This window comes from Mus musculus, chromosome 6, assembly GCF_000001635.26.
Source record: "Mus musculus strain C57BL/6J chromosome 6, GRCm38.p6 C57BL/6J".
NCBI classification, from domain to species: Eukaryota; Metazoa; Chordata; class Mammalia; order Rodentia; family Muridae; genus Mus; species Mus musculus.
This window is the reverse complement of record NC_000072.6, coordinates 65,615,100-65,630,662: the sequence shown is the minus strand read 5'-3', so window position 1 is coordinate 65,630,662 and position 15,563 is coordinate 65,615,100. Positions and strand designations below refer to the sequence as shown.

The following is a 15,563-nucleotide window of genomic DNA, read 5'->3' as shown; positions in this document are numbered from 1 at the left end:
TAGGTAGGAGCAGGACCAGTTTTAGACTAGCTGGCACTACATAGCAATATCCTGTCTGGAAAAAAAACAAAACAAAACAAAACAAAACAAAAAAAAAACCCAAAAGGATAAAATGATACTAGCTGTATTGTAAAGCAAAAGAAAAATAACATGAATTCTTAAGATTTGTTAGTGCAGTTTGAAGCCTAAGATGAAAGTTTTGACATATTTTTATAGGCTTTGGATAGAACACCATAAGCAAGCATGACAAAGAAGACAGAGCCAGAAGCTTACACATAGCAACAGAAATCAGGTATAAAATATGTCATTAAAGAAAATGTCCCAAAAGCAATTTACAGATTCAGTGTAATCTTCAGCAAAATTCCAAATCAATTCTTCATTAAAGAATTAATGAGAAAGAGCAATTTGCAAACTCATTTGAGGAAAAAAAAACCCAGATAGCAAAAACTATTCTCAACAATAAAAGAACTTTGGGCGAAATCACCATCCCTGACCTCAAGCTGTACTGCAGAGCAATCCGTGATAAAAACCTGCATGGTATTGGTACAGTGACAGGCAGGTAGATCAATGGAATAGAATTGAAGACCCACACACCTATGGTCACTTGATCTTTGACAAAGGAGCTAAAACCATCCAGTGGAAAAAAGACAGAATTTTCAACAAATGGTGCTGGTTCAACTGACAGCATGTAGAAGAATGCAAATCGATTCATTCTTATCTCCTTGAACAAAGCTCAAGTCCAAGTGGATCAAGGAACTCCACACAAAACCAGATACAATGAAACGAATAGAAGAGAAAGTGGGAAAGAGCCTTGAGCACATGGGCACAGGGGAAATTTTCCTGAATAGAACACCAATAGCTTATGCTCTAAGATCAAGAATTGACAAATGGGTCCTCATAAAATTGCAACGCTTCTGTAAGGCAAAGGACACTGTCAATAGGACAAAACTGCAACCTACAGATTGGGAAAAGATCTTTACCAACCCTACATCCTAGAGAGGGCTAATATCCAATATATACAAAGAACTCAAGAAGTTAGACTCCAGAGAACCAAATAACCCTATTTAAAATGGGGTACAGAGCTAAAGAATTCTCAACTGAGGAATATAGAAAGGCTGAGAAGCCCCTAAAGAAATGTTCAACATCCTTAGTCTTCAGTGAAATGGAAATCAAAACAACCCTGAGATTCGACCTTACACCAGTCAAACTGGCTAAGACCAAAAACTCAGGACAGTCCACACTTTTGCCTTAGCTCCAAACTTTGTCTCTGTAACTCCTTTCATGGGTATTTTGTTCCCTATTCTAAGGAGGAATGAAGTATCCACCCATTGGTCTTCCCTCTTCTTGATTTTCTTGTGTTTTGCAAATTGTATCTTGGGTGTTTTATGTTTCTGGACTAATATCCACTTATCAGTGAGTGCATATCTAATGACTTCTTTTGTGATTGGGTTACCTCACTAAGGATGATATCCTCCAGATACATCCATTTGTCCAAGAATTTCATAAATTCATTGTTTTTAATAGCTGAATAGTACTCCATTGTGTAAATGTACCACATTTTCTGTATCCATTCTTCTGTTGAGGGACATCTTGGGTTCTTTCCAGCTTCTGGCTATTATAAATAAGGCTGCTATGAATATAGTGGAGCATGTGTTCTTATTACCAGTTGGAACTTCTTCTGGGTATATGCCCAGGAGAGGTATTGCTGGATCTTCTGGTAGTATCATGTCCAATTTTCTGAGGAACCTCCAGACTGACTTCCAGAGTGGCCCATCCCATAATCAGCCACCAAACCCAGACACTATTGCATATGCCAGCAAGCTTTTGCTGAAGGGACCCTGGTATAGCTGTCTCATATGAGGCTATGCCAGTGCCTGGCAAATACAGAAGTGGATGCTCACAGTCATCTACAGGATGGAACACAGGGCCCCCAATGGAGGAGCTAGAGAAAGTACCCAAGAAGCTGAAGGGGTCTGCAACCCTATAGGTGGAACAACAATATGAACTAACCAGTACCCCCAGAGCTCATGTCTCTAGCTGCATATGTAGCAGAAGATGGTCTTGTTGGCCATCACTGAGAAGAGAGGACCCTTCGTATTGCAAACTTTATATGCCCCAGTACAGGGGAATGCCAGGGCCAAAAAGCGGGAGTGGGTGGGTAGGGGAGCATGGTGGGGGGAGGGTATAGGGAACTTTTAGGATAGCATTTGAAATATATATAAAGAAAATATCTAATTTTTTAAAAAAGTCAGGTGACAGCAGATACTGGTGAGGATGTGGAGAAAGCGGAACACTCCCCCATTGCTGGTGGGATTGCAAGCTGGTACAACCACTCTGGAAATCAGTTTGGTGGTTCCTCAAAAAAAAAAAAAAAAAATTGGACCTAGTACACATGAGGACCAGCTATCTCACCCCTGGGCATATAACCAGAAGATGCTCCAACATGTAATAAGGATACATGCTCCACTATGTTCATAGCAGCCTTATTTATAATAGCCAGAAGCTGGAAAGAACCCAGATGTCCCTCAACAGAGGAATGGATACAGAAAATGTGGTACTTTTACACAATGGAGTACTACTCAGCTATTAAAAACGATGAATTCATGAAGTTCTTAGGCAAATTGATGGAACCAGAAAATATCATCCTGAGTGAGGTAACCCAATCACAAAAGAACACATATGGTACGCACTCACTGATAAGTGGATATTAGCCCAGAAGTTCAGAATACCTAAGATACAATTCACAGACAACTTGAAGCTCAAGAACAAGGAAGACCACAGTGTGGATACTTTGGTCCTTCTTAGAAGGGGGGACAAAATACCCATGGGAGGAGACACAGAGAAAGTGTGGAGAAGAAACCGAAGGAAAGTCCATCCAGTGATACAAAAGGAGTTACCAAATGCACACACTATTGTGGATACCAGTGGGTGCTTGCTGACAGGAGCCTGATATTGCTGTTTCCTGAGAGGCTCTGCCAGTGTCTGACAAATACAGAAGTGGAGGCTCATAGTCACCCCTTGGACTGAGCACAGGGTCCCCAATGGAGGAGCTAGAGAAAGGACCCAAGGAGCTGAAGGGGTTTGCAGTCCCATAGGAGGAACAACAATATGAACCGACCAGTACCCCCTAAGCTCCCAGGGACCAAACCACCAACCAAAGAGTACACAAGGAGAGAAGCAAGGCTTCAGCCGCATATGTAGCAAAGAATGGTCTTGTGGGACATCAATGAAAGGAGAGGTCCTTGTCCTTGTGAAAGCTCCATGCTCCAGTGTAGGGGAATGTCAGGACAGGGAAGTGGGAGTGGGTGGGTTAGTGGGCAGGGGGAGGGAGGATGGGATGGGGGGGGTTTGGAGGGGAGATGAGGAAAGGAGATAAAATTTAAAATGTAAATAAAGAAAATATCTAATAAAAAATGAAAAAAAAGAAAATCTCTCATGATAATACCAGAAAAATATATTGAATATTTATATTTAATATCCTGAACTTGGAATACCTAAGACCTGGAAAACTAACACCTTGGTTAATACAAATGAAAACCAGAAAGAAAATGTTAATTTTCTCTATTTAATGAAGCATCTCTTTGCAACAGAAGATGACTATTCCAGAAAACCACAACCAATCAAAATGAAGAGAACAAGGGATAATGTAATACCCACCCCAACATCTATATCTAAGGTTTAGTGATCCTATTAGAAGAAAGGCTAAAAGGACTAGAAGAGCCAGAGGAACAGGGCATTTGCTGTGAACTGTGTCCCCTAGAAATGTCATAAATGAGACACATAAAGTCTCATCAAATGCTTGCTTAAAAATGTGCTGAACAAAGATGACAGCAGTGAGTGTGCTACAATGGAAGGGAAAAGCTCACCACCCAGCAACTCTAGACATAGAACTATAGGCAAGAAAAGTATATTGAGAGTGGGGGAAATAGCTTTTTAAATAACCCCAGTTTGTTATCCAATACCAAGTGGTCAGTCCTGAAAACTCATATAAACAAGTAATATTAAATAGACTGAGCAGTTTATAATTACATATTTAGGAATATATATTCACATGTATTCACATATATTAAGATATATTTATAGTTTAAATATATTTAGGAATACATATATATTTCTAGTATATTATAAATATACTTAAATATTTATAAATTGCTATTATATATATAAACACACACATATACTAAAAATATAGGCCATGAACTTGAGAGTGAGGGAATACATGGGAAGAATTTAAGGGAGGTAAAGAGGATGAAAACAATTTAACTATATTCTAATTTAAAAAAGATTTTAAAAATACGTTTCAAAAAGTGTAACCGTTATAGAAAGTCCATCTAAAGAAGTGCTGTGACAATGAAGAGAGCCATTGCACACTCCCTCAGAAACAAGATACCGGAATGTTACACATGCTTTAACAAGAAACAAGATGCATGTGACCATGTGATATGACCCACTACTCATTAAACTAAATCATAATAATGGAGAAACAAGAACTAGAAGTTTTCTCTACATTGAGAAAACTATTGAGATAAATATATTTAACCCTGAAGTATAATTTACTGATGTAACCAAGAGGAGTTAGGACTAAGCACCAATAGTTCCTGTCTATAGGTGGCTTTAAATAGCCCACTTGTCATTTGGCCAGTGCTTTTATGAGATAGGTAGAGCTAATGTCTTTGTTGTCTTGCTTTTGAAAGAGTTGTGGCCATTAAATAATCTATAGCAGAATGGAAATTTGAGGGGAAGGCAGAATTTTTCTAATAGCTATGCAACTAACCTTGTTTGCATTTGAGATGCAATAATATACAGTTTGTTTTCCATCTTAAAATTATTTAGTTGCTATTTAAACAAATATAAAATTTTACTATTTAAGTAACTGATTATATACCATACTTATTCATCCATCTCTCATCTATCTGTATGCTGTTTGTATATTTATGTATGCTTATATGTATGTTTATATAATCTATCATCTATTTACTATCTATATATTATCTATCATTTCTCAATCTATTATCAACTATCACTTATCAACTATTATCATCATAATCATCATATCTCTGTCTATGTTGTCTGTCCATATAATCTATTTCTTATCTAGTATCTATTATTAGTCATCTACCAAGTATGTATCATCATATCTGTCATCTACTACCTATCATCTAGCTATCTAGCTTAATCTATCTGTTTTTCTGTCTGTCTGTATACTTATCTGTCAACATATCTGTCACCTGCCCCTCTTTATCTATATATCTTTTTAATATCTATCATCTATATATTATCATCTATATATCACCTCCATATAAATTATTTATCTTTCTATCTAAGATCTATCTTTCATCTATCTGTATGTATCATCTATCTACCCATCTACTATCCATCAATCCACCATCTGTCAATCCATCTGACATCTATCTACCATCTATATATATTCCATAATTTATCCATATATCTATCATCTATCATATAGTATCTATCAACCCATTCTATCACCTATTCATCCATCTATCCATCTATCATCAATCATTTCTCCATTATCTATTCACCTAGTTATCATATTCAATCATTCATATATATATGAATGATTCATATATGTATATATACATATATATATATATACACACACACACACACACACACAAATTATCTACTGGATATATGTATATTTGTTAATGAAAGTATTTAACATTCACTTATAAATCAATGGTTTTTTTTTTGTTTGTTTGTTTTTTGTTTTTTTGTTTTTTTGAGACAGGGTTTCTCTGAGTAGCCCTGGCTGTCCTGGAACTCACTCTGTAGACCAGGCTGGACTTGAACTCAGAAATCTGTCTGCCTCTGCCTCCCAAGTTCTGGGATTAAAGGCGTGTGCCACCACTGCCCAGCACAAATCAATGTTATAATACTAATATATTTATCACTTTATGTATATAAATATATATATATATGTAAAGTATATGCATATCCTTATATATATGTATACTTTATTATTTCTTTAGCAAAATTGCTGCATTAAATAAGCAATTTTGCTTATTAATTACTAGTAGAATAATGAAAAGTGTATTCAATAAGGAAAACTTTATAATAATTTGTTTTGGATATTATACTAAATATAATTGTAAACATCCTGTTTCCTATAACTCAAAATAAGCCTTGTTATTTACAGTAGCACTTTTGTTTTTGCATACTGACAGGAACAGAAAGTATCCAAATAAGCTAGTCTTTTACTTTTATAAGCATTATCTGTAATGATGAAATATAATTGCAGTTATGAAAAACATAGAAACTTAAAATTACATATTCTGGCTTTCAGAATAAGATCATTATAAGTTACTTGAGCAAAAAGCATTCATGTTTAATTCTATTTTATTTTACCTACGATGTAGCTCAGGACTGTTTATGTTCTTGGCAGTCTTAAAATGTGATTTGCTGTGCTAGTCAGTAACCAGCTATGCCTCAATTTTCATATTTATAAAACATGGCCAATAATAGCGCCTACTTAGGCTTACTATGAAGCTTCGATAATGTAGTGTATGTATATACAAAGCACCTAAAATAGTGTTTACCATGCAGTCAGTGTTATGGGTTTAATTGTACAATCTTCTTGAGAAGATATGTTTAATTCCCAAAGCTTGAAAATATGTGTAACAAGTTCTGGAAATATAGAGGACTCCTTGATTATGTGGCTGGGTGTAGAAAAGGCAGCACTCCTCAGGGTGACCTCTTAGTCCATAGAACCAATATCTCTAACATAAGAGGGAATTTGACTGTGAACACAGAGGAAGATGGTCAGGTGAAGTGAAGGTGGAAACAGAAGTTTTGGTCGCGATGGCTGTTCTGGCGTTTACTTGATTATATTTCTTCACCTAAGAGGCAATCCCTTGGGCATGTCTGTGATCGTGTGTCCAGAAAGGTATAACTGAGCTAGGAAGATCTATCTCAATGTGGGCAGGGCCATCCCATGAGCTAGGGTTCTGGACTGAATAAAACCGAGAGTGTGTGGAACCCCAGCATTCACCTCTTTCAGGAGACCACATGTCTCCTGCCATGTGGATCAAACACTAAGCCAAAACAAACCCTTTCATGTTGCTTTTTGTTAGATATTTTGTTACAATGATGAGAAAGGGTATTAATATTCAGAATTCCTGGAACTGCGCCAAATTGAAAGAGGAAAGAAAAGAACCTCCCTTACAGAGATCTTAAGGAATTGTCACCTTGCCAACACTCTGATGTTAAACCACTATGAAGAATGTTTCTGTTCTCTGAAACCACCTAGTTTTGGATTTATATATTTCTATTCCTACAAACCAAATCCAGTCAGTGCTCAGTATTCAATAAATGGTCAGTTGTGATGTTTAGGTTCTGGTCCTCTTTACTTGTAGCACATTCTCAGAGTTCCTTATTTCATAACCTAACTTACTAAGCCAATTCTGCACTAACCGAGAAACTGGCAGTGCACTCAAGTGCCAGGCATGTAGTGCAGCCAGCCAGAGCTCTTTCATTTGAAGAAATCAAACAAACATCATGTTTTCAAGATGTACTGATTTTGTTATGCTATAGTCATTCTTGAAATATGGAAGCAATTTTGCATCCCATTTCAACAGCACATGAAAGGAGATGGAAATGTGCTCTGTAAAATCACCTTTGTAAACAGGAGCTGCCACTCATGAACATCTGTGGATTTACACACATGAAAAGGCTCATCGTTCAGTCAGGAGGCAGGAGATTCTTCAATGCTTTGGAAATGTTCCCTGACTTCAATGTGCCTCGAAAGCATTCAAAACTAACCATAGATAGTGGATGAGATCAAGGCTGGAAATAAGGTGACTGGAAGATTATGTCAGGGGTACTCTGCTCCACTCCAGCTATGACCCCCACCCCAATGTGTGAGTACTTTTTCTTCCCATACAAGTTCCTAGTACACAAGTGTTGACTCCAAAGATCCTGCCCAAATGTCCCTAAACTCTCTTCCAGGAAACTCCTAGTCTCTGCACAACTTAGGGTCCTGAAGGAGACATTTATGTGGGATAGTGATGGAGGTAGAATCAGATTGTGCAAGCTGTGCTGTCCTATAGAGCAGTGAGGGAGGAAAAGAGGGTGGCTGTGGGCAAGAAGCTAGGGCTCATGCTGTTGCTGAGAACTGACTTAGAAAGAGCATTCTAAATCTACTCAGGCCTATCTCGGAGATGCTTATTAAGGTAATGAATGATCTACAAGAGTTTCCAAGTGTGACTTATAGAAATTTCCATAGAGTGTGCAACTCTGTATTTATGCTTGCATCTGTCGATGATTGTTTAAAAAATTATAATTAAAATTTCACCATCATCTAGTATGAAGCATTTCCAGGTAAGATGGCACCCTAAAGTTATCTCAGTGTGACCCAGTGAAGGGAAAGAATCAGAAAAAAAAAATTGACTAGCTTCAAAAACAGAGTTGCAAGTTCACAAAGGTAGTGATAGAGTATTTTAAAAGAAAAAAAAAGATAGAATATTTTAAAAGAAAAAGACGAGAAGTGGGGGGCTAGTCAGCCACAGCTCCAGACATGTGGTTCCCCAGAGCAGGAAGAGAAGCAGAAGTCTCTTTTAGAAGGTCAGCCAGGAAAGCTTTGTAAAAAGAGACTGGAATTCCTGTTCTCAGGGCAAGCCATGGATGGGCCTCAGTTGCAGGTTCTGCTGAGACAGAGATTCCTGCAATGTGTAAGGGTCTCATTTTGTAATGCAAAATGAGGCTTGGAGGACATGGGTCTGGTGACATTTACAGCAACGGTCTATTGCAGCTGCCCCAGTGACCTTAGCACACAGAGGAAAAAAAAAAAAAAAAAACACAAGTCCCTGAAACCTGAATTTAATTTGCCACAGGGCAATAGATAGGTTCTGCCGGCAGTTTTGACCCTCTGGCTGGTAGATGATGCCAAGGCTAAAGTGCCCAGGTCTGCCAGGAGCAGATCTTATGAATGAAAATAACCCCGGTGTTGTCTGATAGCCCTTGGAGTGAGATCAGACAAACCCTGGAGCCACCTATTTATGGTCACTGCTGTAGAACCTGAAAATTCTGAATCCCCAAAGTCTGTGTGACACTCACAGGTGCATCTTTTCATTAGGGTGATTACATCCTTAGGAGTACTTCAAAGCACAAATACAAGTCCCTTCAACAATGACAGCACAGGACAGAATAAATGTCATAAGAAGGGTAGTTAAACAAAGGAGTACTATCAGGAAATTCACCACACCCCAAGCAGCAAAGCAACCTTTGATACAGACAGGCCAGAAGGTAGATATCAAACAGTAATCCAGCCAGGCAGAAACAACCAACACCATTTCAGAAATTGGCAAATATCTCTTAGTGATAACCTTAAATGAAAAGGGTCTCACCTCACCAAGAGCCCAGTCCAGATGACTGAATTATAAAAGTAGATCCAATCATCTGTTGTCTCCAAGAAACACAGTTACTGGTAAGGACACCCACAGATTAAGAGTCAAAGGATGAAAGATGATATATCAAGCCGCAGAAGTTGGAAAGCAAGACAAAACCCTACACAAATTAAATAAAAGAAATACAGAGAAGACCCAAATCAATAAAATTACACATAAAAGTGAGAATATTGCATCAGATGCCAGTGAAATCCAGAGAATCATAAGAAAAAATATATTTAAGAAAAACAGAAAACTCAAGAAAAAATGAATAATTTCTCAGACACATATGATCTACTAAAATGATTTCAAGGATATGTTGTAAAAATTTAAATAGTTCCAAACAGATGATAGGTTTAAAACAGTAATAAAAGATCAGCCTATGGTGAGAAACTCAGGACTGACAGGAAATTCTACAAAACATACAATAAAGAACTAGCACTAGTATTTCTCACAGTGTTCTACAAATAGACAGGGAAGGGATACCACCAAAGTCATGTAGGGAAGTCCATATTACCCCAACACCCAAACAGAATAAATACATTACAGATGCATAAGCTATAGTCATGTTTCATTCATGAACAGAGATGCACAAATTCTCAATACATTTTTTTGGGATCCAATGATACATCAATAAGATCATGCACCATGATCAACTAGGCTTCCTTTTGGGGATGCAGGGCTGGTTCCACCTGTATAAGTCAATAAGTGTAAATAAACTTCAAGACTGAAGTCATACCATATTCTCAAATAAACCCAGAAAATGCATTCAATCAAATTCAACATCCCTTTATGATAAAAGCCCCAAAGACAGTAATGACTGGGGGAATAAAACTCAATATAATAAATGCATTTTCCACAAGCCTATTATCATCAGAAAGGAAGGAATCTTAATGGGAAGGGTAAGAGAGGACAGCAGAGTACATGTGCCATGTATATAAAAGGGAGAACAAGAAGACAGGTCAGAATGAGGGAAGGAACAAACCAGAACAAAATATAAAGAAACATATGTTTAAATGCCAAGATGAAACCCATTACTGTTTATGCTAACTTTAAAAATAAAATTTTAAATGTAGCCTTGTTTGTAAAATATGAAATAAGACTCATGGAGTAATTTCCAAATAAATATCCAAGGTATAAAAACCCCTGTAATTTCAGCTTTAATTTTCATAACAGGAATAATTATAATGGAAGATACTGGATAGATAATGGGTAGAAATTATTATTTTATCACTTCCATTAATTAGAAATAAAGAAATAAACTTGTCAGCAACCAGGAAACTATTATCAACAATATTGTCTGATCTTTAAGGCACATGTATCACTGAATGATATATGAAATATCATCTTTTTGTCTATATCTGCCATAGAGTCAAATCTTTAAAGTTTTAGAAATATACCTAGGAAACAAATCAGTATACTAAAAAGGTACCTCAGTATCAAAACTCTACATAGGATTCAACCTATTTATATATTAATATGCAAATGGATAAAGAAAATGTGGGTTATGTGCATGATAGAATATTATTAGTCATAGCATAATGAAACCCTGTCATCTACAGCAGATAGATAGAACTGAAGGTTGCTATATTAAGTGAAATGAGCCAGACACAGAAAGACAAATACCAGATGTTCTCTTCTACACATGAAAGCTAAACTTTTTTAATCTCAAAACATAAGAGTGTATGCTAGTAATCACTAGATGCTAAGAAGGATGGCTAGATAAAGTATAGGACATCCACCCTACATTCCACAGACCTGAAGTAGCTAAATAAAAGGGAAGGCCCATGCAAGGATGCTTGACTCTCACTTAGAACGGGGAATAAAATAATCATAGGAGGCTGATGGAGGGAGGGAAATGGATAGGAGAATTGAAGGAGTTGGGATCAGGTGTAGGGAGAGACAAGAAAGAGGGCCAGAGGGCCCAGGAGACTGAATGGAAATTTGCAGCTGCTGGGGGTGGCAGGGTATGCAGTCATCTGCCAGAGACTTGAAATGGGGGAGCCTCTCAGAAATCACTGGTGATGACCTTTGCTGAAACTCACAGCCGTGGGGATATGGAACCTGAAGAGGCTACCTCCTGGAGCCAGGCAGGACTGCCAGTGAGGCGATAGGGACACCAATCTACCCATAAAACTTACCACTCAGAATTTATTCTGTCTACAAAGAAATGCAGGGACTGAGGATGGAGCAGAGACTAAGGGAATGACCAGCCAATAATTGGCCCAACTTGAGAGCCATCCCATGAGCAAGCACCAATCCCTGACACTATTAATCTCTGACACTATGTTGTTGACTAACACTTGTTATCATGCACTAAAATACGGACTACTGTCATTAAACTATAAGATGTATGTTGTGGTCACTTTTAATTGTCATAAAGCCCAATCTAGAATCAAGTGGGAAGGACTCTCTCAACAAGGAACTGTCTATGTTAGGTTGAGCTGTACGCATGCCTGTGAGGGATTTTTATACTTAGGTTAATTGAGGTAGGAAGAGCCACTTTAAATGTGGACAGTACCACTTCATGGGCTGGACTGTGGACAGCATAAATAGGAGAAATCTCTATTAATTAATCCATTGATCTAGAGTGTAAGCCAAAATGTGAGCCAAAAAAGGCTTTCTCTCTAAAGTTGCTTGTATCAGGGTACCTTATCTCAGCAACAGGCATAAAACTAAGACAATGTATAACTTAGAATGTAAACCTAAGATTTCTTAGTAATCATGACAGTTAAATTGTTATATGAAAATCCAAAACAACCAGGTTAAAACTACAGATCCAAAGGGACTTCCCAGTCAGATGAAGCAAAGCACAGCGAGATTCACTAGAAAAGTTAATGAAAGCACACGTTTCAATGTGACAAGGATGATTTCAGACTTGATGAAGTCAGGCTTGAGCTATGAAGTAGTTATAAAGGAGAAAGGGAGCAGCAGGAACACAAACAGTTAAAAAATCTGAGTCAGGGATTTATTTAGTATTGCTAACCGACAAACAGTCATCCCCTGGCTGTATCCAGTCAGTCAGTGACAGGGCTGTGTGGGAGCAGAGAATGGCAGGTTACAACAGCAGCTGCCTGAGAGGTTCTGCCAGGCCTTTCATGCATGGGCTAGGTAATATGTTTATTAGTACATACATACAGTACTGTGCTTTTTACTTGTGATATTCTAAATATCAGATAAAGAATACACAGGACCTTCTGTTTGTGTTAAACGGTGGTTTTTATCCTCTTCCTTGGAGCAACTATGTTGCTTATAGAATGAGTGTATAACTTTTGAATTAAAATGAAAAGTTTTAGAAAAGGCTATAATGCATGCTGTGACCTCAAAGGAAGACAAAATTATTGAAAATTAAATATCACTCAGCTAATTATCCAAATTAGAGACCATGTTCTCATTTTTAACATTTTAATATAGTTATGGAAATTGAAATCCCCAGGTTTTCAATCCTTTGTACAAAAGAATCTAAATTTAGTGTTAAATTGCACTGTGAAATTTAAAATGTTACTACAACTCTCTAAGGCTCAGTTTCCTCACATGTGAGCTGGCATAAGATACATATATGTTATAGTATTGCTGAGAAGATTAAAATAAACAATGTTATAAAACTCCTTGCATTGGTACAGTATAAGTATATTTCTTGATTGTTATCATTGTAGACATGGTTATAAGTTAATATATCAGAAACTCATTCTATTTTCGTAGGCAGTAGATCTTATGTAACTGACAAGTTTCACTTTATATATTGTATTTAAGTTGTGAATATCATCATAACTAACTCATACTTTATGTGATTATTATCTTCTGTGACATTGGATTAGAAATACTTTGCTAGTGATATATAGATTACTAGTTAGTGAATTTGAAATTTTATTTTCTAATGACTAAAACTGTAGCACATGGAGATAATATCTTATTTTCATTGCATACCACTAGAAAGAGGGAAATGATACCTTATAGCAATTCAATGGATTTCAAAGCTACAAACTTTATGCAATGGCCCGGGTTAACAACATGCCTTTCTAATGCATTTCTTCACTGGGGGGGGGGGGGGGGGCAGGGAACCGAAACCTTACTAGTTATACTTGTAGTCTATCTGTAGTAGAAATCAAAGCAAAATGAAAGTCTAGTATGTGTCTGAAAAATATCTGGACATTTTATTACAGAGTATCTATTTTTTATGTTTCTTTATGATACTAATGTAACCTACAGCCTTTACTACTCTCAGTGTTGATGTTTGGTGCTTAGTGTTAATTATCAAAATCGTGAATCACCTTGGAGATAGCCTCTAGGTATGCCTGGGGAAATTCTTTTGGTTACATTAATTGATATAGGAAGAACTGCCCACCATGGGCAGCACCATTCCCTGGCTAGGATACTGTACAAAAACAGAGACAAGGAACTAAGGGGCAGTATGGCTTCATTTTTGTCTCTGCTCATTGACAATGGATGTAAAATGAGAAGCTGTCCCACACTCCTACCACTGTGGCTTCTCCACAATTATACAGTATGCCCTCAAACTGTGAGGTTTCAAATAAGCCCTTCCTTCTAAATATTCTTTGTCAGAGCATTTTATCATAACTGAAGAGAAACTAAGACAAAAATTAGTACCTAGAAAAGAAGTGGGGCACTTTCTATATGAGCATACCAATGAAGTTCTTCAGTCCTTTGAGCTGTTATCACTGAAACATTCAACAGTTTGGTGCTTTGGAAGGATAGCTTAATAACCATTTTCTGGGATCTTGAGAAACAAAAGTGCTGCAAAAAAATGAAGACAATGGAGGCCTGGCTCATGAGGTCTCAAAGGAGAATGGGAGCTCTATTAGAGAAGTGGTGTTTTGGCAAAGACTCTGACTACATTCTGACCCTGTCCTGAGACTTCCGTGAAGCTGAACTTAAACATAGCAGACTAATTTGTTTGGTTGATGCAGGGAATGGGAAGAAGGTTACAGTTTCACGGAAAGAGTGCAGACAACAAAGCAGCTCTAATTGTTCTTGAGAGTAGCATCACTGAAGCGTACAATGGCACTCTACACTGGAACAATATAAAGGATAACTTTTAGATAAAACCTACTCACTAAAGGCTTTATAAAAATAATGCAAATTCACATGAAAGGAGAAAACCTGAACTGAGAAATCAGCTGAGGGTGTTCCCCATCCCTCAAAAGCAGGAGCTTAGGGGAGACCTTTCCCAAGGTCAGCACACAGAAGCTGATGCAACTCGGGTCCAAGCGTCCTAGATTCCATCTAATGGAACAGAACTTGACAGTGTCATCCCCATGGTGCTACATTAGAAGCAAAAAGGCCAAGACTGCAAGTGCCATGGAGTCCTACTCCATTCTATGGTTTTAGAGAGCTGAGGCCCTGCAATGTGTGGCTGGAACAAGAGAACATTGTGTGAAGTTGCAAAGGTAGAGCTAGGTGGCAGTAGAGACTCCAGGTCATTAGCGATTACAGATGATAGAATTGGTCGAGTGGAGCATGTTAAAAACAAAACTCATTATCTCAGCTTTGAATTAAATGTGATAACATCTCAAGTATAAGTTGAAGCTACAGAGCTTATCCTGAGGTTTCTAGAAAAATTCCCATCTAGAAAAATTCTTTGTTCATCTCTGAAAATGAACAAGGTGGAGTAAGTATATATCATGTAAGGCTTTAAATGGCTAAGAATAGAAGAATAACTTCGTTCATACTACCACTGGATGGCCATCTCAAGGCACTGTACAAACAAACAGAAGGTAAGATTAGCTCTACAGAAATGGGGGAAAAATAGTAAACCAAAGGAAAATGAGACTTACAGGTGCTTTCAGTTTGGGGTATTTTGCAGATGGCACTTACTATTTTCCAGCACCATCGGAGGTGGTTGCTGTAAACAGTTTTGGATGAACAGAACTGTTCCTTGGAGTCTGGCATCACATCCCAAGGGAAAGCAGTTCTGAGCTTTGGGTTTCTGCCAATGACATTTGAAACATCTGCTTTGCTAGGCTTGGTGGTGTAGCCCTGTAGGTCTGGCTCTTAGGACATCGCAGCAGGACCAGGACCTCAAGCTCATCTTTAGCTACCGAATGAAACTGAGGCTATTGTTCTATGTGAGACCACGTCTCAAAACAGGACAAGCAATAGTCTGCCTCGGAGCCTCCTGGATTGTGGGTTCACACCTGT

General features: G+C 37.7%; 1 protein-coding gene across 1 annotated transcript in view; it reads right to left on the bottom strand.

Moving 5' to 3' along the window:
* Positions 1 to 15,563, bottom strand: part of Tnip3 (TNFAIP3 interacting protein 3) — a 43,643-nt gene that overhangs the window by 3,378 nt on the left and 24,702 nt on the right. The gene's annotated exons all lie outside the window — the stretch shown is intronic.